Source organism: Schistocerca serialis, chromosome 3 (assembly GCF_023864345.2).
Source record: "Schistocerca serialis cubense isolate TAMUIC-IGC-003099 chromosome 3, iqSchSeri2.2, whole genome shotgun sequence".
In the NCBI taxonomy this organism is placed as follows: Eukaryota; Metazoa; Arthropoda; class Insecta; order Orthoptera; family Acrididae; genus Schistocerca; species Schistocerca serialis.
In genome coordinates, this window is record NC_064640.1 from 558549162 (window position 1) to 558572267 (window position 23106).

Below are 23106 nucleotides of genomic sequence, written 5' to 3' on the forward strand. Positions count from 1 at the left end.
GCTTTTTAAATAGAGACTCGATTTATCAAGAAAAAATTATTAATTAGGGAAAGTTAAATTTATCCATTATGGACATACCGAAAAATGTAAAATACAACAATATAAATTCATTTTTTACTGTTAAAATTTTCACATTAAATTAGGAGTCTTTCGAAGATGTCAAATCAAATCAGATATGACTCATTCATGAAATGAATTTTAATTTTATAAATATACTTTTGTTGAGAGAAATAATAAATGAAAAGAGAAACAAGTTCAGTGTAATATTTGCAAACCTTATTTTAAACCATCTTGAATTATAGAATGTTTGAGAAGTATAGAACATAATAATACTATTGTTATGATAAAGGTACTTATGGAGATAATGTATATAAATTCGAATTTTTTGGTTACAATGAAAATGTTATAGACTTTTGAGAAGTAATTGGAAAATCAAATTCTCTCTTTTTTAAGACTAAGAAATATAATATTGTCATTGTCATATACCAATAAATAATTTACCAACAAATAATTTTCCAAAATCATATAAAATTTTTATATGCATTTATCTGTCATTTATAAAAGTTTTTCAGTCAATAACCAAATTGTCTGAAAGATAAAATTTTTCTGTTGGTTTAAAAATTCTTACTAAGTATTCTATGTTGAAGATCATACGTTAAATTGTTTTTCCATGAATAATTATATACATAAGTGTTTCAGATGGTATATTATCATTACAGCAAGTACATAATTTCATTGTGGAGTTTTCCATCAATATTTTTTTCACATGCATTGTTTACAACATACACAGGGAAATTTGTTATAAAATTATTTGGATTTATATCGACATCTCATTTTAATTGTGTAGCTCATTTAAAACCATGAAATGTCTCATATGCTTTGAGATAATTATCTGGTGGTTTTAAGTTCTACATTTCTGGCAGAAATATTCAATTTATTCCATTTTTCAGATATAACATAGTTGGTTTGTCATGATCATATAATTATGAATCAGTCAGGTCATAATTTTTACAATTATTTTGAAACACAACAAACATGTTTTAATATTATGTTATACCTATCTCATATACATAAAAATACATCCAGTATAATTTCTTGTTGTTCAAGGTCATAATGAGGTTCATGTAAAACAATTGGGAAGCAAATTTACATATATTGAACTATAATTTTAACTTCTTATGGTACTGTATCTTTTATCTTACTCTAGAGACATAATAACTGGGCCATCGAAAAAACATCATTTGAACTCGCACATCTAGTAAAAACTACAGTAACATCTCCTTCCCACATAACATCTATATAATCTTTAAAAAATCTTTCAAAAATTTACAGTGGCTATAGTACTTCACTTTTTTGTTCTTAATTTACCATTATTAACTATATGCCCTTCCATGTGTATTTTATCAGGAAGAGGTAAAGTTAAATGTAATGAAATGGATAAAAAACAAACAGATGTTTAATTCGAGATTTAACATTATTTCTTTTGATAATGGTGAGAGAATCAGTAGCGTTGCTACATAGTTATCAATTAATTTTTTATTAGATTTTCCATCAAATGTTTTATAATCTGTTCCAACAGCTGTAATTATTTTTAAAACTCATACACAACTGAGCATGATTTTAATGTAGTCGGCCATCACCAATATGAACATTAGTTTCTACACCTTTACCAGGAATATTTAGATTATTTTCACTTTCCTGATGGACAGGAAAAGAATAAAACTGGTAGCTCCCAATCTTGATCATTTGTGAAGGTTAAATTTTAATAATTCAATTCTTAAGTAACTGTTACTGTAGCACCATTGAAGTAAATCAAAATATTCGTAATATTTATTTATAAATCCTGAATTTTATTATGAATTGGAAAAATTAAAGAAAAATTTGGTTCATAAATTATTAGTGTCCCAAATTCGACTTTACGATCAAATGAAGCAGTAATATTAGTATCACAATGAAAGTAATCGTAATTTTTTACAAATTTTCCATCATCTAAAATAAAATTTACATTAACTAATTCATATGGTATAGTATTTAGAATGTTCTTAGCAACAGTTTTTCATTAGCTGCAGTGATTTCATTGTTAAATCCTAACACTCTCCCACTACCATCCATTATGTCCCTATACAATTTAACATCACTTTCTGTAATGACTCTACTTAAATTCTCATATGCTTTAATGTGCGTATTTGGTTTCTCTGCATGAATAAATTTTTCTACACTTTCTAAAGTATATTAAACAACAGTAATTTCTATTGTTTCTCCATTACAGTATGGTTCATTGTTTATTGGCATAAAATTTGAAAGTAACAATTTTGTGCACACACCAACTAGTGTAATATTTTTGTATGTATTTCTTATAAGTACAGTAAATAATTTCTTGAGAACTGATTAACTACTGCTAGATGTAAATATTCAACTCATTTATTACTAATAAATTATCACTGATTAAATGAAGATATATGGCATCCAAAAATAAGAATCCGAGAGAAGGAATAAAGAAATGAAAATGAAATACCTTCACCTAATTCAATTCTGTGTTTGGTAATTGGATCCAGCAGAAATGGGAAAACAACAGTAACGATCAATTATTATATTTTATCTCTAGGATGGTTTAAATGGGACAAAATCAATTATTTATATTTTTATTATAAACGATTAGAGAAACTAAAATACGAAGAATTTTTTAAAATGTGTAAAATGGGGAGAAAATTTGAACTTTTATGGAAATTATTGAAGAAATTAGACCACTGGAGGAATATGAAGATAATTATCTTTTTTTATTTATTATCTCACTCATGGAAATTAGGATATAGTTACAGAATATGTTACTAGAGGTCGTCATAAAGGAATAGATTGGTTTATTTATCTCAGAAATATTTAGGTTACTGAAACAATTTGTTAGAATTAAGCTCAAAATTTTTAAACATATCTGGACAAGGCAACACAAATTTGAATCATGTTTTAGATGAGCTTGTTGGTGAAGATGATTTTAAAGAAAAATGTAATAACTGTTGAAATGAGGATCAGTTAGGATTTTTTATAACAGATATGATAAGAAAAATTAATGAAGGGGAATAATGAAATAAGATTCAGAATTTTTTAACAATACAAATCATAGCTAAATGGAATTAAAAAGATATTAAAATCTATGCTTATTGTATTTTCCATGAACATAAAAAAATTTAGAGAGGTCTTTGATTATTTAGAAGAGTATGAAAAATTAGAAAAAGTGTGTCGACATTATATAACTTGTTCATGGCCTAATAACGACGCTAACTCAGTGTAAGATACATGCAGTTGATATTTCATTTAATAAATGTACATGTAAAACTCTTTATCTTACTAATTTTTGTAAAAAATACGCAAAATGATTTAAATCAATCATATTTATAAAATATTCAGTCATTAAATATAAACATAAATATTAAACATGAATATAAATGCGAAATATAAACATAAATGCTAAACATGTTAAACATAAACAGAAATGTTAAAAAAATATATTACTTATGTTTCTCATCATAATTAAATGTTAGCAAAGTGTGATCTAAATTTATCTCATTTGATCCGAAAGTTATTAAACAAGGTAAAAAGGTAAAAAGAATTGAAATATTAACAGAAGAATTTAAAAACAGAAGAAACTACTCAGCACAGAATACGAGAAATGTAAAAAAGTTCAACCATTTATTGATCCAAGTGAAAAAAATGAATAAGGAATCGAGAGTTTAGATGATAATATGTGTAGATGATAATACAGAAAACAGACACATTGAAAAAAAATTGTTCCTTATTAAAACTAAGTTCATGCTCACTAATATTTAGAAAAATTTGAATATTAACCACCAATTAAAGAATTTTATTACACATTTAGTGAATCAGAAATACAAGCCATATTAAAAAAATATGGAGAAGAGATTAAAACTCTGAAACAACAAAATGTTAAAAAATAAATATAAGTGAAAGACATTGAAATATATTAAGACAAAGTTTTTCAGTAAACACCTATTCATATGTGGAAAATATATTTGTAGCTTTCCATAAAGCGTGATAGAGTTAAAATAATTATTGGTTACAGTGAATGTGAAGGTTCAATTGGATTAATGAGTATTTTAGCTAGCAAAAATATTACTGTAAATTATATAAATACCAAATCTCATCTATACATTTATCAAAATGAAGAAAATATATTACTTGATTCAGGAACTCTTTATTCTGATACGAATCCAAATAAAATATAGTCAAGTAGAGGTATTAAATCCAATAACGTGAAAAAAGAATTGTTGAAGTACATCTTCCAAAATTAAGACAATCAAGTAGAGATTACTCAGAAAGTGAAAAAACGTGTGAATGATGAAAAAATTTACAAAAGAACCTTTTGAATATCTTCGATGAATGATTTTAGAGATTCAATCAACAGATTAGCTGTAATTAATGGCGAAGAATTAGCTGAAAATAGGAATTATCACAATGAAATGTAGGTTTAGCAAAAATTTTAACTAGCAAATTAAATGATTTTATCGCTAATAATCTGTAAGCTACACCTTATTTGATTAGATTCTTGAACAATTTATTTTCTACAGTTAGGAAAAACGAAAAATATGGATAAGTATTAATGAGGACATTAATTAACAAATCGCCATTTGAAATACTTTTTCGCAGCATTAATTGTTGCAGTCCAGGATTAGGGAGACAAAATAAAGGTATAAACAAGTTAGACAAAGTATGAAAGAAGATAATATTTGATACAGAGATCATAAAGATTCGGAATCTAGACATGAAGCTGATAAGCTGCTTCAAAAATCGCAAAAGAAACACAGTATATTGGTGATGCATCATTTGTAGAAATATTAGCTGCAAGAGTAGTTAGACAAATAATGTATGGGAAAAGAAGATTAGGATTATGATTAGATGGTTGCACATTATAAATTATTTTATTATTTTTAATGTACATAAATGAATAATTTCATCACTTATTATTCCATATTACCAAGTGGAAAAGCTAAAGCTAAATCAATTCAAACTAAACTCAGTAATGAGCAGTTGTATGGCACTCGTAATTTCTGAATTAATGCTCAAAATAGAAGGTGAAATAAGTAAAAAAACTGGTGGAAATCTGTTTATAACATTAGGTTCTATTTATAAGAAAGCTAATTGAATAATTAAGAAAAGAGATAGAAGGAATAGGGTTAACAAAACATGCTCTGAATAGCCGGACATCACCCATTGGTATTTTTTGTGATCTCTCAAAGGCCTTTGATTGTGTAAATCATGGAATTCTTTTAGATAAGCTAAATGTTTTGAGTGGGGCAGTGCACAAATGGTTTAATTCATACTTAACTAGAAGAATGCAGAAAGTTGAAATGAGTGGTTCATGTAATGTTAAAACAACAGCTGATTCCTCAAACTGGGGGGCTATCAAGTACGGGGTCCCACAGTGTTCGGTCTTAGGTCCTTTCCTTTTCTTGATATACATTAATGACTTACCATTCCACATTGATGAAGATGCTAAGCTAGTTTCTTTGCTGATGATACAAGTATAGTAATAACATCCAAAAACCAAGAACTAAGTGATGTAATTGTAAATGATGTTTTTCACAAAATTATTAAGTGGTTCTCAGAAAACGGACTCTCTTTAAATTTTGATAAAACACAGTATATACAGTTCTGTACAGTAAATGGCACAGCTCCAGTAATAAATATAGACTTTGAACAGAAATCTGTAGCTAAGGTAGGATTTTCAAAATTTTTAGGTTGTGTCCATTGATGAGAGATTAAACTGGAAGCTACATATTGATGGTCTGCTGAAACGTCTGAGTTCAGCTACGTATGTTATTAGGGTTACTGCAAATTTTGGTGATAAGAATCTCAGTAAATTAGCTTACTATGCCTACTTTCATTCACTGCTTTTGTATGGCATCATATTCTGGGGTAATTCATCGTTGAGTAGATAAGTATTCATTGCTCAAAAACGTGTAATCAGAATAATTGTTGGAGACCACCCATGGTCATCCTGCAGACATCTATTTAAGGATCTAGGGATCCTCACAGTAACATCACAGTATATATATTCACTTATGAAATTTGTTGTTAATAATCCAACCCAGTTCAAAAGTAATAGCAGTGTGCATAGCTATAGCACCAGGAGAAGGGATGATGTTCACTATGCAGGGTTAAATCTGACTTTGGCACAGAAAGGGGTAAATTATGCTGCCACGAAAGGCTTTGGTCACCTACCAATCAGCATCAAAAGCCTGACAGATAGCCTACTAACATTTAAAAATAAATAAAAAGAATTTCTAGGTGACAACTCCTTCTACTCATTGGCTGAATTTTTAGATATAAATTAAGGAAAACCACCAACTTAAACATTAGTGTCATGCAATATTTTGTGTAATGTAATATCCTGTACAGACATCTTTTATTAATCTGACACGTTCCACATCATTGCGAAGTGTCGTATTCATGATCTATGGAACAAGTATTAATCTAATTTAATCTAATCTGAGGCAAGTTTTTTAGCGATTTTATTAGCAGCATTAAGAACTACTGGTTCATTACCTGGCTGAACAGGAGCTATCACTAAATCAGTTCATGAAGAGCAAAAATTGATGCTGAATTAGAATGACAAAAAAGACAAGACTTAACAATAGAAACGAAAGGTAAAGGAATAAAAAAATTCAAAGAAATTATTATGAAATACGATAGAGCATTATTAAACGTAAAAGTAGAAAATCTAGTTAAATAATTTAAAATTAAGCTTTTCCATGGTGTTTTTATAAGCAGTTAACTACCAAATAATACAAATAATTTTGAATCTGAAATAGTTAATTTATATACTTTAATGCATATGGGTACAATTTGGATTTGTTACTATCAAACATCTAGTACAATGATGGTCATTTATTAGTCTGGTGGCAATATATGAGACCAGCTTAAAATATTTAAGTTAATATGAATTATATTACATTATTCAAAAAGCAAAAGATTATGATGTAGTTACATGTGGATGTCTGTTTTTCTTTGTGCTAAAGCTACTGCAATATAATGATGAGTTTAATGACATTTACTATGTAAAAGATGGACAGTTTTGGCAATTAAAGAAACATGCAAACCACTGTAAAGGTAAAACTAGGAGAATTAAAAAAATCAACAATGCATTTAAAAAGTATTTGATCTGAAAATAAAGAAAAATTTGGTACACAGTTTCATTGTGAACTCAGTGATATTTTTTGAGTAACTGAGAGATATATTGATTTTAATGACAGAAGATTACTAGATGTTAATGATTTAACTGTTAAAAGATATAGTTAATGAAAATTACTGAGTATATGAATTAATCAGTCTAGTTATAAAAGCTGAATACACAACTATTTTAACACAATTAAATAATTTCGTCACAAAACACATCTTCATCAAAAACATAATCGCCTTTATAATCATAATTGTAACACTATACATAGTGTAATAAAGTTATTAATAATTTAAACAGAGAATTAGAAGTCTGTGCAAAAGATTTGTTAATGTGCAAGAAAGATAGATATACAAGAAAGTAATAACCGAATTTTAATTTTTGAGAGGGAATGGGGAAACAGATGTATATTTTTAGTATCATTTTACACTGGCAAAATTATTGTTAATAGTGAAAATATTAACAGAGATTTAACATTTAATAAATCTGACAATGCATTAACGATATCTTATGATATATTTGAAGTAAATAGTAATAATAAATCAACAATAGTTCATAAATCAAATTTTCTATCTGTAAGATTAAAATATACAGTTAAAACTGAACCTATAGAAAAAATATAATTTATTTTGGTGTGTATAAATGGACAAATGGCCTTCATTCTCAGTCCTTAAGGACGATCATATTTAGAACAAAAAGACGAAAGTTGTTAAAAGATTTGTAAATGTTCATGAAAAATTTTTTAGTGAATTAAAGCCAAAGAGACGAGTTTTTCAAGGCAGAAATGGTATTTCACTTGATTTAGATATAGAAGATACAGAGAGGTAGATATAGAGGAGATGGATTCTGGAAAGAATTTCCAAAAATTAATGAAGAATACAACTATTTATTTACTGTAATTGACATATTTTAAATTTTTAGGCTATTCCAGTTAAAGAATAAACTGGTAAGATGTTTCAGCAGCTTTTGAAAAAAAATCTTAAAAAAGATAATGGAAAACGATTTTATGACAAAGATTTTCGAGAAAATATGAAGAAATTTTTCATTAAGCATTTCTCATCTTTCTCAGAATTAAATCGATCTTTTGTTAAAAAGATCCATTGTTTTGTTGTTTTACTAACATTGAAGAAAAATAATTGGAAAAATTTGTCTTCAAGGTAATTTGCAAGTGGATTGATATAGTTAAAAAGTTGGGTGACGAGTGTAATGATACAAAACATTCAGCAATAAAAATGAAACCTAAAGATACAGATAAATTTAATTTTTATGTTACTACATTTCACTTTGATAATTATTAACCAAAATTTAAGGTAGAAGGTAAAGTGAGAGTAAACAAATTGAAAGGACATATTGAAAAAATTGTACTGCAGATTGGTCAAGAGAAATTTTTTAACTTGAAGGTGTTATGTTTTGAGATCCTGTTACACACACATTTTAATACACAGAAGGACATTTAATGAGTAAGAACTCAAACAAATAAATTTTTGTATGAATACCTTGTAGAAAAAGTTAAAAAAGGAAGGTCAAAAAGTTAATGTTAAGTGGTTAGGATTTGATAATTCACGTAATAATTGGTTAAATAATTATAAAATTACTTTGGAAATATTTTACATATAAATGGGTAGACTCACAACAAATAATTTTGCCCTCTCGCTTGTGTTGTGTGTTCGTTATCCTGATGGTGATGTAAGTATGTTCATAAATTAAATGACTAATAATTGTGTCAGTTATTTATTTCATCTACATGGCGATGATGCTTATAAATATCAGAAGTGAGAGACTAGTATAGTATTTACTTTTATTTCTCTTCTTTTTTATTTTACAACTATTACCAAATAAAAGATGTTCAAAATCTTTTCTCATTATTTTGTCTTTGTTAGGATTACTGAGTAACATTCTTTTATTGTTTGTTTTATTTCTCCCTTACTGAGACTATCTAACACAATTTTACAAGTTATCTTGGCATTAACTTTACTTGTAAGGTCTTGAGTGATCATAATTGGTTGTACATATTTTGCTATGTCGGAATAGGCTCTATAACTTATTTTTTGTTTCATCTCTATTTTGTTCATAATTCTTTAGCATTTAATAATTTTCGTCATTGACAAAGCAATCTAAATAATGTTGAATGTCATCAAATTTTATGTTTTACAACTTTTTGTCTTATTTTATGGTAACATTTTAAAAAGATTAAATTTTTCTTCTATGACTTTATAATTGATGATTCTCAGGTATGCACATAATCAAATTTATTATCTGGATGTCCACCAGCATTACAAGTAGATAATCTCGATTCAGCTAATCTTTTGGTTGTTCCACCAACTTTACAGAAACTATAGTTTTGAAGTAACAATTAGATTATATCGTTCAGTTCTATTTTGGATTTTTTGCAGTTTATCATTTTTAATTATTAGACTTAATTTTTTTTCTTCTGATTCTGTAGCGAGTTGTTGTTTTAGCTCTTCTTTCGCTTTTGGTTTATTTTGTGATTCGATTGTAAGTTGTTCTTTTAGCTCTTTGTAATTTATATTCATCATTTTTTCTTATAGATGGGAAAATAGCTTCTATTACTAATTTTTAAAATTTTTTAGCTTTGTCTTTTTCAGATGATAATATTAAACTCTATCTATTAATAAATATAGAGAGTTTTTCATTTCCATTCAATGTGCACAAATTAAATTGGTTTAAATCTTCTAACACATTTCAGTCATCTTCACCAATTTTTATACACTTTATGAGTTTGACCATATTATAATTCTTGAGTAAAATATTTAGTTTTAAATCATGGACTATTTTTCATCAGTAATCATTAACACTTGATTATCATGATATTTAAGCATGTAGTTGATGTTGTCTAATAATGACTCCATTTACATATAATTTTTTGTTAGAAAACGTTTTTCTTTTAATGTCTTGATTTTTTAAATTATTTTTAATGATAAAATGAACTATGAAAACAATATTCATTTATAAATATATAGAAGATTTTTCATTTCCTTTCAATACCTCTATATTATATGGGTTCAAATTTTGTAAAATAATTTTCATCTAAATCTCTTGATTTACCAGTTCTCTTTCACAAATTTTTAATGCAATCAATATTATATTTTTAATGTACCTTAATAAAGATAATTTCACTGTTGTTCGTGGTGAAAATAATGTGTGCAAATGATAAGAGTAAAGCAATAAAATATCTGAATAATTTTTACTTCAATATCTCACATAATTTAAACAGTCAAGTGAGTTATAATGGATTCTGAGGGGAATTAATTTTACTTCAGTGAACACTAAACCTTAAAATAATTGGTGAATTACGTGAAGATACTTTAAATTTTATCTGTATGCCTTGATGTATTGTAAAAGATTCATTTGAGAGCTATCACACATATATACATATAAATGAAGTAAAACATTTTTAAAATGGCATTACAAAGGAGCATATGAAGTAGTATTACAAGTAGCATAGGCAGCATTCAATTTATAGCAAAAGGACATTGATATTCAGTTCAGTCACATCATCAGTAATTCTGACATTTTATTTACAAATAAAATAGGTGTACATAAATACGAAACTGATAAAAATTTTAACTGTCCAAGACAATTAGATGGAAAAGGTAATGTGATAGCTCATACATTTTCCCAGGTTTTAATAATAATCCAATAGAAATATGTTGTACCAAGATCAAATATGGCACTTGGAGACTAATATTCATATACCAAAAACTCAAATAAATCCATTTAAAGTATTAGTACATAAAATTGCTCACTCATTTGGTTTTCTAAATACAGATGATTTTGAATCAATAATGGATCCATATTATCAAAGTCACCAGAGGTACAGGGATGCTGGAGTGGAGGCTGTGAAGTGGGGCAAGAGGCAGCTGTAAACATTTTGTTTTCATTTGCCTCAGGCAGTACAGGTATCCATCATACCACCCAAGTCGAATTCCACTCGCTTAGCAATTTCGTCACTGCTTTGCTGAGGATGCAGCCCTGTTGCCAGTGGCCCAGTTATGGCAGCCAGGAAGAGGCATGCTATGCCAGCAGTGAACTCTTTGCCGATGGCTGCTGGCATCAAATGGCACGCACACCACAAAGACTCTCTCCCTCTTAGGATGGAAAGCGGATGCTGGTGGTTGGATGTACTCTGCAGCAGCTAGGATGTGATCCCCTTGCCCCTGGACAGGGTCTGGTCATGCTGCTGGAAGGCATGGTGTGGCCCATGGCTGTCTGGATCCAAGTCCCTTGCAAACTCAGAGGGTCAAAATGTGGCCCACCAAAGGCTGGAACTGTGATCCTTCATTGGAAGCTTCATGTGGCCATCCATGTAGCACAGCACCAGCATCCATTAGAGCTTTGACACTAAAGACACTGTTATTACTTTACTGCTCCCTATTTATACTTGTCATTTGTCATAATTTTACTTAAATTCTATAATATTCACTTGAAATTTCATTAATTTTTTCATTTTCTTGTATTCTGCGCCAGAACATACAAACTACATCTACCAATAACAGAAGATTCAGATTCGATAATAAAAGACTACATTGATTCAAAGCTGGTAGAACTTAATCAGAGAATAAAGAAGCTTGAAGATGATAACATTAACATTAACAGCATTGCTGTTCGACCATCACCCACCTAAAAAGTTATGTAAGTTGTATGATTGCTGTAGCACAACTGATTTAGATGTAGATTCAACATAGAGTTGTGGTAACACTTTCATTCAACACACACAGTCTTCTATCCTAGCAAAGACTCCAATGTTAGGTTTCTCCCTCCAATACAGCTGTAATACATCGATCATACACATTTTTTTCTTGAAGTTACCAACAGTGCTTTGCAAAATAAGTATACATTCTGTCATCAAGTAATGAGTTTATTTTGCTATATGTGAACAGTGAAGTAATGTCAACATCACGGGGTACTAGGCCACACCTAAGGAATCAACATCGTGAAAGTATTATCAACATTGTTGCATATATAAATATATGTGTGTGTGTGTGTGTGTGTGTGTGTGTGTGTGTATGTATGTATGTTTACATGTAGTATACTGTGGTTCAGTGATTTAACTCATTTTATTTTCATATTTCCATATGCTGTGGTGGAGTACCTCCTTAAAGAAATGTCAGCACAGCAGTTCACCTGCTTAGTGGGTGGTAATGTGCTTGCCTGGATTCAATTACCAGCTGTGTTTGAGATTTTCTCCACTCATGGACTGGGTGTTCGTGTTGTCCTCATAATTATTTCATACTCATCACCAGCAGGCAAGTCGCTCAATGCGGCACTGACTTGCACTCGGCGGACGAACTTCACCGAATGGGGCCTCCCAGCCAACGATGGCATACACTCATTTCATTTCAGTTTTGTCTCAATGGGAGTATATATCCGTTTTCAACATCTCCTTCACCCAAAGTCCAAGTGAATGTAAACGTGTTAACCTTGGCATATTCTCTGATCGTGAATTCAAGTCAGCATTGATTTTTGAAAATCGATGTTATTGCGTTATGGAAGTAATAGTAATAGCCACTACAGGCTTGTTTACTCAGAATACTCATTCAACACCTATAGCGATACTAGATGATCACAAGATCAGTGCTGATAACTTCCCACAAACAATAAAAATTTTTAACGAAATGGAATCGACTCACATGCAGGAACAGACCTTCAGTAATTTAATGTACAGCAGTTTTGGCATACAACATTCACTTGGCCAGAGACTGAGCTGGTAACCTTATGTTTATAATTCCTACCAACCATTGTGGACCAATTTACATGAATTTTTGCAGCAAACTCAGAATCCCATGGAAGAAGATGGAAGCGAATATTTCAAAGTGTGCTGCATGTCAATATGCAGATCTGTGTATAAGTTTACAATATTTGATGTAGGCATGGAATTGCCCTCTTATTTGTGTGCATACATTTCCCAGCTACCTGTAGAAATAAATGAATCATGTGCATGAGATCTATGTTCCTGAAGGAGTTAAACGTAATACAGAGTTCATATTGGATGACATCATAGTGGAAAATCAGGATCAAATATGCAAATATTTATGTTTCGGACATCATAGAGGTTTTGATATCTTTTATCTGAGCCAGACGTATTAAAGGATCTCAAAACAACTGATAAGAGGTAAAGTAACCACTACTCTTGCTTCTAACAGGATAATATAAATTTAAAACGCATTTACCAGGCAGGTGTAGGAACTGACATGACATTTGACAAATATACTACTTTATATAGAGATTTTTAGGATTATTCACAGTGTAACTTTGTAGGTATTGATGAAATCAAACAGTTGAATAAAGGCCGATACTGCCGGAACTTCTGGGATGTTTTTATTTTTGAAAGATGATGACTGGTGTGTGTGTGTGTGTGTGTGTGTGTGTGTGTGTGTGTATGAGTGTGTATGTGTGTGTGTGTGTGTGTATGTGTGTGTGTGCATGACAATGTAGAGAGGAACGCTTATCAGCTGGAATACACGCCGTTGCTGATTGCGTAGACTGCTGGAACCTCAAACATGCATCCCCCATGAAGCTATGGTTCGAATACTCATCATGTTAGTTTTTTATTTATTAGACATCGCAGTTCTCGTCGTTTCTAAGCAAGATATCATTTTGTTACATGATAATAACCTATCACATGACAGTGGGATCTATTAAACTGCATGCATGGCGCTATTAACATGTTGTTGTTGTGGTCTTCAGTCCTGAGACTGGTTTGATGCAGCTCTCCATGCTACTCTATCCTGTGCAAGCTTCTTCATGTCCCAGTACCTACTGCAGCCTACATCCTTATGAATCTGCTTAGTGTATTCATCTCTTGGTCTCCCTCTACGATTTTTACCCTCAACGCTGCCCTCCAATACTAAATTGGTGATCCCTAGATGTCTCAAAACATGTCCTACCAACCGATCCCTTCTTCTAGTCAAGTTGTGCCACAAGCTCCTCTTCTCCCCACTTCTATTCAATACCTCCTCATTAGTTATGTGATCTACGCATCTAATCTTCAGCATTCTTCGGTAGCACCACATTTCGAAAGCTTCTATTCTCTTCTTGTTTAAACTATTTATTGTCCATGTTTCGCTTCCATACATGGCTACACTCCATACAAATACTTTCAGAAACGACTTCCTGACACTTAAATCTATCCCCGATGTTAACAAATTTCTCTTCTTCGGAAACGCTTTGCTTGCCGTTGCCAGTCTGCATTTTATATCCTCTCTACTTCGACCATCATCAGTTATTTTGCTCCCCAAATAGCAAAACTCCTTTACTACTTTAAGTGTCTCATTTCCTAATCTAACTCCCTCAGCATCAGCCGACTTCATTCGACTACATTCCATTTGTTGATGTTCATCTTATATCCTCCTTTCAAGACACTGTCCATTCCGTTCAACTGCTCTTCCAAGTCCTTTGCTGTCTCTGACAGAATTTCAGTGTCATCGGCAAAGCTCAAAGTTTTTATTTCTTCTCCATGGATTTTAATACCTACTCCGAACTTTTCTTTTGTTTCCTTTATTGCTTGCTCAATATACAGATTGAATAACATCGGGGATAGGCTACAGTCCTGTCTCACTCCCTTCCCAACCACTGCTTCCCTTTCATACGCCTCGACTCGTATGACTGCCCTCTGCTTTCTGTACAAATTGTAAATAGCCTTTCGCTCCCTGTTTTCTACATCTGCCACCGTCAGAATTTGAAAGAGAGCATTCCAATCAACATTGTCAAAAGCTTTCTCTAAGTCTACAAATGCTAGAAACGCAGGTTTGCCTTTCCTTAATCTTTCTTCTAAGATAAGTGGTAGGGTTAGTATTGCATATTAAACATACGGTGCACAATTATAAATGGTCCAGTCAAGTTCATGTGGGATGGCTTCCCAGTGGAGTACACAAACAATGAATACATAAATATGCTTTTGGTGTTGGGTTCATCCGATAACCAAGCTGCTGCTGCTGCTGCTGCTCATACATATGCTGCACGGTATCCTCAAAGGCATCATTGGCATAAGAATGTTATTTGTCACCTGGAGAAATGCTTTTGGGGAACGGGTTATCTCTGTCCACAAGTAAATGACAGAGGTCGTCGAAGGACTAGGCGTACTCTGCCAACATAGACGACGAATCTCGGAAATGTTTGGGCCATTACTTATTGTTGGACAAGATGATACACCCCCATATCGTACGTTCCTTTGTAACACTTTGCTGGCACATTCGAAAAAGTTCCTACTTGATGTTCAGCGACAACTGTGGTTTCAGCATGCTTGTTCACCACCCAACTTTGGAATGAATGTGTGTATCTATTTACATGAAACCTTTTCAGAGAAGTGGATTGGTCGTAGGGGTCCAGTGTTCTGGTATCCACATTCCTCGGACCTTAATTCACTAGATTTTTATTTGTGGTGACACTTAAAGGAATTAGTATTTGGTGTGTATGTCAGTTTGGCAATGGTGGATGCAGGTGCGTTTCTTAGTGTCCAGCAAAGTATGATCTAACGAGTTGCAGACTGTCTGCAAATGCAAGGTGGTTTCTTTGAACATCTTCTATAAAGTAAACGTTGCTCGTATGTGGTTCCATGAATATAAGCTTGGTTGACAAATGTACAGAATAGAATGATTATCCAGAGCGTAATGTACAATCTGGTGTAGCTTACCTTTTGTGTCTTTTGTACCTAATTTGAGACAGAAGATGTTACTGTATCACTATTATTTTCTATTGGCTTCATTTGTGACAAGGGCGAAACAAAGTGATGGTTTATGTACATAACAAGTTCATGTTCTGTCTTAATGTTTCAATAAAGGTAACGGTAACAGAAAGAATTACACAAGATAGCATATTGTGAAGGTGTAATCTGGAAGCAATTTCATGCTTAAAAAAAAAAAAAAACCGCAACTTGAAAATCGGGGAGTCTGCATACTCGTTTCCCACTGTATTGTTTCTTCGCTCTGAGGTAATGGAACGGCTCTGGCATAGTGCAGAGTTCATGCTACCTATTATTGGCCACGATGCACGCAGTTACATCATTGCCAGAGCCTCATTTTTTACAGGGCCTCATTTTTTAAGTCATATTCCTATTAAACTTACTGGTGGGACTAGTTTTTGCTAGATACGCTTTTGTCTTCAATTGGGATGAGGAGTCTATGCTGGTCACCGATTATGGCATTTTTCTTTATCCTGTATATGTAGTGAAACAGCAGGGTATTTACCTCATTATTCTTCACCTTATGGACAAGCTCGTGAGGTCATCCGGCCATAATCAGTCTCAGAGGGGGAGGCAGAACATTCGTCTGTACGTTGACGTGAAAATTCAGACGCTCTGCGATAGTATTAAACATCATATTACTAGACTTAAAGCACTCAATAAAAGTGTCAAGGAATGAAATACTTATTCACATACCATTCTGAGGTTAATCAACGAATTAACCGCAAAGGTTGATCTAAATGAAAAGAAGACAAGCGAGTTAGCTGCGCAGCTTGATGTAATTGAAAATAAGGCAAATGAAAGAGGATATGAGTTTTATACCACTCCAAAATCTGCTTAGTATACACATCAACATGTTGACAAAACATAAAGTCGCCGAGGGATGCAAGGCTGTCTGGGAGAAACTGTAAGCTAGAACATTTAGAAACAGACCAATCACCCAGAGACACGTTTACACCTGTCACAAAATCTCTCGAATGACTCTCAAGGGCTACAGAAGAGGATGAAGCATATGACATTGGTAAGTTCATCAAATATTATAGCAACAGTCAGACAGATAGATCTTACAGAGTAGTCAAGGATAAACCATGTATGCTGGGTACTCACTCTATAACTTTAACCAAAAATGCAATGCAGCTCAGAGACAGTGAATTCGAAAGAACACCAAGTTTGTTGAACCTAATATTGTTAAAAACTGCAAAACTAGACAGCTATGCACCGAAAGATTTTGAAATTTAAGGTAAGATATTACGTGTGTCGGAGGTATATTAGGGAGTCAGTGGAATAGGAGCGACATGTACCAACAGCTCAAAATACAAAAACATTTTTAGGCATGTGTTAGCAGACGTACTTGGCAGTGGCATTAAGAACAAGAAAATTAACAACCGAACATCCCAATACATGTATTATGACGATCCCAAAGAAATAGTTGAATGATTACAGTTGCTCACAGCACTGTCTGTAGCTGGAATATGGTACATTTTAATGAAATCATGTCTATAATTTCTGAGCTTAGAGAAAGACATATCATCGAATAATAATGGAGACTGTTGTTCAAGAACTCCATAAACCAGCGCACAAGACTTTCCCATGTAGGAGGTTATAACGCAAGGTTTCGATGGCTTATGGCAGGTGGATCTTATATATAATAGACGATATTTATGGGAGAGTTAAGGTTTCAACTACATTTTAGTGATCATTGACACATACTCGAAATTTGAGTGGGCTCTATCTGTGAAAAGAAAGATGGGAAAGGCTTTGCGTGTGTGTTTGAGCAACTGCTACAGACAGAAACCAATCACAGCCCACACAATCTACGAACAGATCATGATGATGAGCTCAATAATAGATATTTCAAGGTGGTAATGGAATGGTATGGGATACATCACTATTCAACTTTCTCTCAGGTCTAACCAGACAATAAAAGGGAAAATTTGGATGCATTTTAACCTTCATGGTTCTTTTAAATGGACTGATATACTCCCACAAATCATCGACATGTACAACCGCTCTTTACATAGGACGATAAAAATATGTCCAGTTGAAATACATGACAGTGACCTTCTAAACACTGGTTACAGTCGAATTAAAGTAGTAGTCCACGTAAACAGAAATTCATTATAGGTGATTTTGTATGTATTTCAAAACACAAGACAGCATTTGAGAAATCATACTACCCAAACTGGTCAGTGGAGATATTTTCACTTTCCAAAATGAAATGCACAAACCTTACAACCTACACCTTAAAGAATAGCATCTGTAGCGAAATGGATGATAGCTTTTACATGGAAGAAATACAGAGGAGCAGTGGACTAGACGTCTTCCCCATAGAAAATGTTATAAGGCGGTGGGGAAAAAGGTTCTTGTCAAACGGCTAGGGTTACCCATATCACATATGGTTGATTGGATGGCAGTGATTTGCCATATAAAAAGGCACACAACTCTCAAAAAGCAAAGTAGCATAACATGCATAGTAGGAAGCTCATCAGTAGAGATAGTGGAATTTTGATAAACTGCCAATAGCAATTCGTGTCCCTACATATAACTTCTATGGACCTGTAACTAAAGTTTAGAAACAACTCACGTGTGGTGACAAGAGGATTAATCTTTTAGGTGAAGCCTGTAGGCATCTCGAAACCGCATACACAACGAATAAGGATATCACAGAGATAGAATATTAGTCGCATGAGCCAAGGAAACACATTCAGGAATGGATATCGGTATTGGTAAGCATATCGCCACACTTCTAGGAGATAAAGCAATGCATGCAAAAAATAATTGGATATAGGGTTAGATTTCAGTTGAGTTATGAATCCCACTCGGCGTCCACTTAATAATAACATGAATAAGAAGTAGAACCAGAAAGACACGTCAGGGTGCTTAAAAATGTATTCAGTTATCATTGGCTGCAGCTAAAATATCCTCAAAAGGAAAACTGTTTGAAACATATAGAGTCCTATCACTCCAAGCAGATCAGGTGGGCTATTTCCATCCTTAATTTCAGCCTTGGCAGGGTTTCAGCGGTTGGCTTCCAGGTCGAAAGTGCAGCATTATCACCATAACAGTAAAAAACGCACAATAGTAACTTGACGAGACCAAAAAGCATAATGGATTCATGGACTCTGTGGCTATTGAGAAAGGGCTAGATTTAAAACATCACAGGAAGGGGCTTGGATAATTCATTAAAAAAAGACTATTAACTATACTACCCGACAGACCACTTACAAATATCGATGTGCGTAAGTTCGTCAAAAAGCTCTCTAATCCAAGAGTATGAGGAAGTCTAATGAACTTGGAATTCTAAATTTAGTCACTGTGGGAGGACTTGGAACAAACTGGGTTGTGCGTGTTACAAGAAGAACCCAAAACAGTATTCATTACTTTGACTCATTTGCCGATTTGCAGTTTCCTTAAAAAATTACTCCGTTACACCAGTAACCATTTATTTTACAATTCTGAACACTACCAAATATTCAGTACATATCTTTGTGGACACCTATGTCTCGTGTTCATCCTGGCCACTACAAGCGAAATATAAAAACGACAATCTCACAGTTCGTCAGATGAGCTTGAAGAGTGACGTCGTACAGCTTGACTTTAAATGGCCGATTGTCAGTACTAAGTGTGAATTACTGCCCAAAAACTGAACTGGGCGAAGAGGGTTAGAGCACTGCGCTGATAGGCTTAGGAACGTACAACATAATTCCAAATATCACTGCATCAAACCATAAGCTGCATCTGGGAAGTGGTGAAGTTTTGCAATTACATCAGGGCGCATATGACACTGATCATTTAAACAAATTTTTGAAAGAAGCAGTACCAGGTTTCAAATTATGCGTGAACGTCAACCCACTTAAAAGTGAGATAAGAATGTCCAAGCAGATAATAGACTTCACAAAGGAAAATTCAGTAGGATCGTTAGCAGGTTTGTCAAAGGATCAAATTCTGCAAAAAGATCCGAAAGAAATCTATGAGTCAAGTCATTCAGTGGATATACTACTGGTTAACACAATTACAGTTCAATGCAATATTGCTATGAATTCATTTCTCAACGACACACTGATTCATAACATCTATGGTTTCTTCTCTACAGTTGGTGAAGAATATAAGATTTTGGCGACAATAGACTGTCTTGAGTTGGGGACTGTGGACAAGAGCGGCCGTCTCGCTGATTTTTGTGTTGAAGAGATCGTAATATGTCTTCGTTTGAAACAGCGTCGGTGTATGATATAAAACCAACATATACAACCGGCAGCACTTCACTTTACAACTCAAACACAATATGTTAACACCAAAGAACTGTCAATGCCTTAAATCGCTAGGCTTGGAACCACGCAAGAACAATGTGATCACTCAACATAGCTGCTCCATTCGAGTATGATGAATGAATCATTCGTCAAGAATACTCGTTACACAAACCTTTTACATCATGAACACTCGAGAACAATCATGAGATTCGCAAGGTGATCCTACACCAGGATGCTTTGACCATTCCAGGCAGGACCTTCTTATACTTGGAAGATACTTCGTGAAAAAGGATTAGACTCCCACAATAGCATCTCATCTTACAGGTAATGCATTCGCATTCTTGTTTCAGGGAATAAGTTATGAGCTGAGTGGTACAGAAACTGACCTAAGTAGAAATGTAGGTATCACATCAACCTTAAAAACATACATTTCAGCGTCAAAATTGGAATTGAACGATTAAGAAAATACGGGATGGTTTAGAGATAAACCATCATCAGCAAAAAAGTACAAGTGACTCAGTGCATAAATACCTCCAAAACGCTTATGGGATACTTCAAGGAGATGAGGAGGATTCAAATTCATATGAAACAGGAAGTTATATTAGTAAGAAAAGGAACAGATGCTAATACATGTATCCAAGGAGCCAATGGAAACGAGAACAAGATTGTGTTCGAGAAATTAATTTGGAAGGTGCTTTATTTCTCCATACCGACGGAAAACCCTTGAAGCTTTTAAAAATACCGGGACCTGCGATTCAACTGACTTTAAATTTCCAATCATTGGGCCGCGCGGAGTGGCCGCGCGGTTTGAGGCGCAATGTCATAGTGGACAGTGTCACACTGTTCAAAGCCACCAGCAGGATAAACGGGGTTAGTCTTACTGAACTTCCACTGTGGCGCATTTCTTTTGACACTGCTCTATGTGACAAGTTAATCCAAACTGGTAAGCGGTTACTACAGTACAAATCGCCGACCACATCCCACTGAGGAGTGTGTGCAAGGACTGGTGAGCACACCGAGATATTTGGATGTGGCTTAATGGCCGAGTGCAAGTCGCTCAATCTGACGCCACTTGGGCTACTTTCGTGCTCTTAATATATCCCAGTTATCCAACTGGGGAAAGAGGATCTACAGTTTCATGTAGAATCCAACTCACGTGTCGTTCCTGGTGACTCTTCACGTCATTCAGAGGTGAAGGCTACATTAAAGACAGACTGAAGATTTCAGTGGTCCAACTGGGATTCGATCCTGCGACCTCTCGGTTTCCAGGTGCGCGCTTTACCATTAGACCACCAGACTTGACACCTAGAGATGAGTAGCAGTGAGCAACCCTGTTGCAGTACTGGATTACCTGCTTTGCCCCTTGTTCAAAAGACATGTACACTGTGGTGATAAAAGTAATGGAATACCTCCTAATATGGTGTCGGACCTCCTTTTGCCCGGTTTAGTGCAGCAGCTTGACATGGCATGGACTCAACAAGTCATTGGAAGACCCTTGAAGAAATATTAAACCATGCTGACTTTATAGTCGTCAATAATTGCGAAAGTGTTGCCGGCGCAGGATTTTGTGCACAAACTGACCTCTGAATTACGTTCCAAAAATGTTCAACTGGACTCATGTCGGCCAATCTGGGTGGCCAAATAATAGGCTCAAATTGTCCTGAATGTTCCTCAAACCAGTTGCAAGCAATTGTGGTCCACTGACCCAGTGCACTGTCATGCATAAAAAATCCGTCGTTGTTTGGGAACATGAATTCCATGAACTACTCCAAGTAACCGAACATAACCATTTCCAGTCAATGATGAATTTAGTTGGACCAAAGGACTCAGTCCATTATATGTAAACACAGCCCACACCATTATAGAGCCACCACCAGCTTGTACAGTGCGTTGTTCACAACTTGAGCTTCGTGGGGTCTACGCCACACTCGAACCAATCCATCAGCTCTTACCAACTGAAACCAGGGCTCATCTGACCAGGCCACGGTTTTCCAGTCTCTATGGTCCAACCGATGTGGTCACGAACCCTGGAGAGACATTGCAGGCGATGTCGCGCTCTTAGCAAAGGCACTCGCGTCGCTCGTCTGCTGCCATAACTCATTAACACCAAAATTCACAGCACTGTTCTAACGCATACATTAGTCTTAAGTCCCACATTGATTTCTGGGGTTATTTCACGCATTGTTACTTATCTGCTGGCACTGACAACTCTATGCAAACGCCACTGCTCTCGGTTGTTAAGTGAAGGCCGTCAGCCACTGCGTTGTTCGTAGTGAGAGATAATGCCTTAAATTTCGTATTCTCGGTACACTCTTCACACTGTGGATCTCAGGATACTGAATTCCCTAATGATTTCTGAAATGGAACGTCCCATACGTCTAGCTCCTACTACCACTCCCCGTTCAATGTCTGTTAATTCCCTTCGAGCGGCCATAATCATGTCGGAAACCTTTTCACATGAATCACCTGAGTACAAATGACAGCTCCGCCAATGGATTGTTCTTTTATACTTTGTGTACGGGATATTACCGCTACCTGTATAATTATGTACATATCGTTATCCAATGACTTTTATCACCTCAGAGTATGTGAGGACATTTGGACGTTCTCTGCGGTTTTACCCCTGAGCCAGGTTGAGACGCGTAGCACATTTAGTGCGCTAAAATCTGCATACAGGATTAACGAATGAGCGATCTGCATATTGAGTTCAATGGGAGTCTTTGGTCCAGAACGTCACCACTGAACGTATTGTTAATATTTGACTCTCATACACTGATACAATGACCACTTGTAATGTGGTGGTGAGAGGGTGAGGCAAGGAGTAAAATCCAGTGTTAAAAATTGCCACTCTTCCTTCAGCTCTCTCCTCACTAAGGTTGTCTTTTCTGAGAAGATTGTAACCAAATAGTACACGGACGTCAGAGTATTTGAAATGAGTTTTGAGAAACTTACTTTTTGGTCTTCCCTAT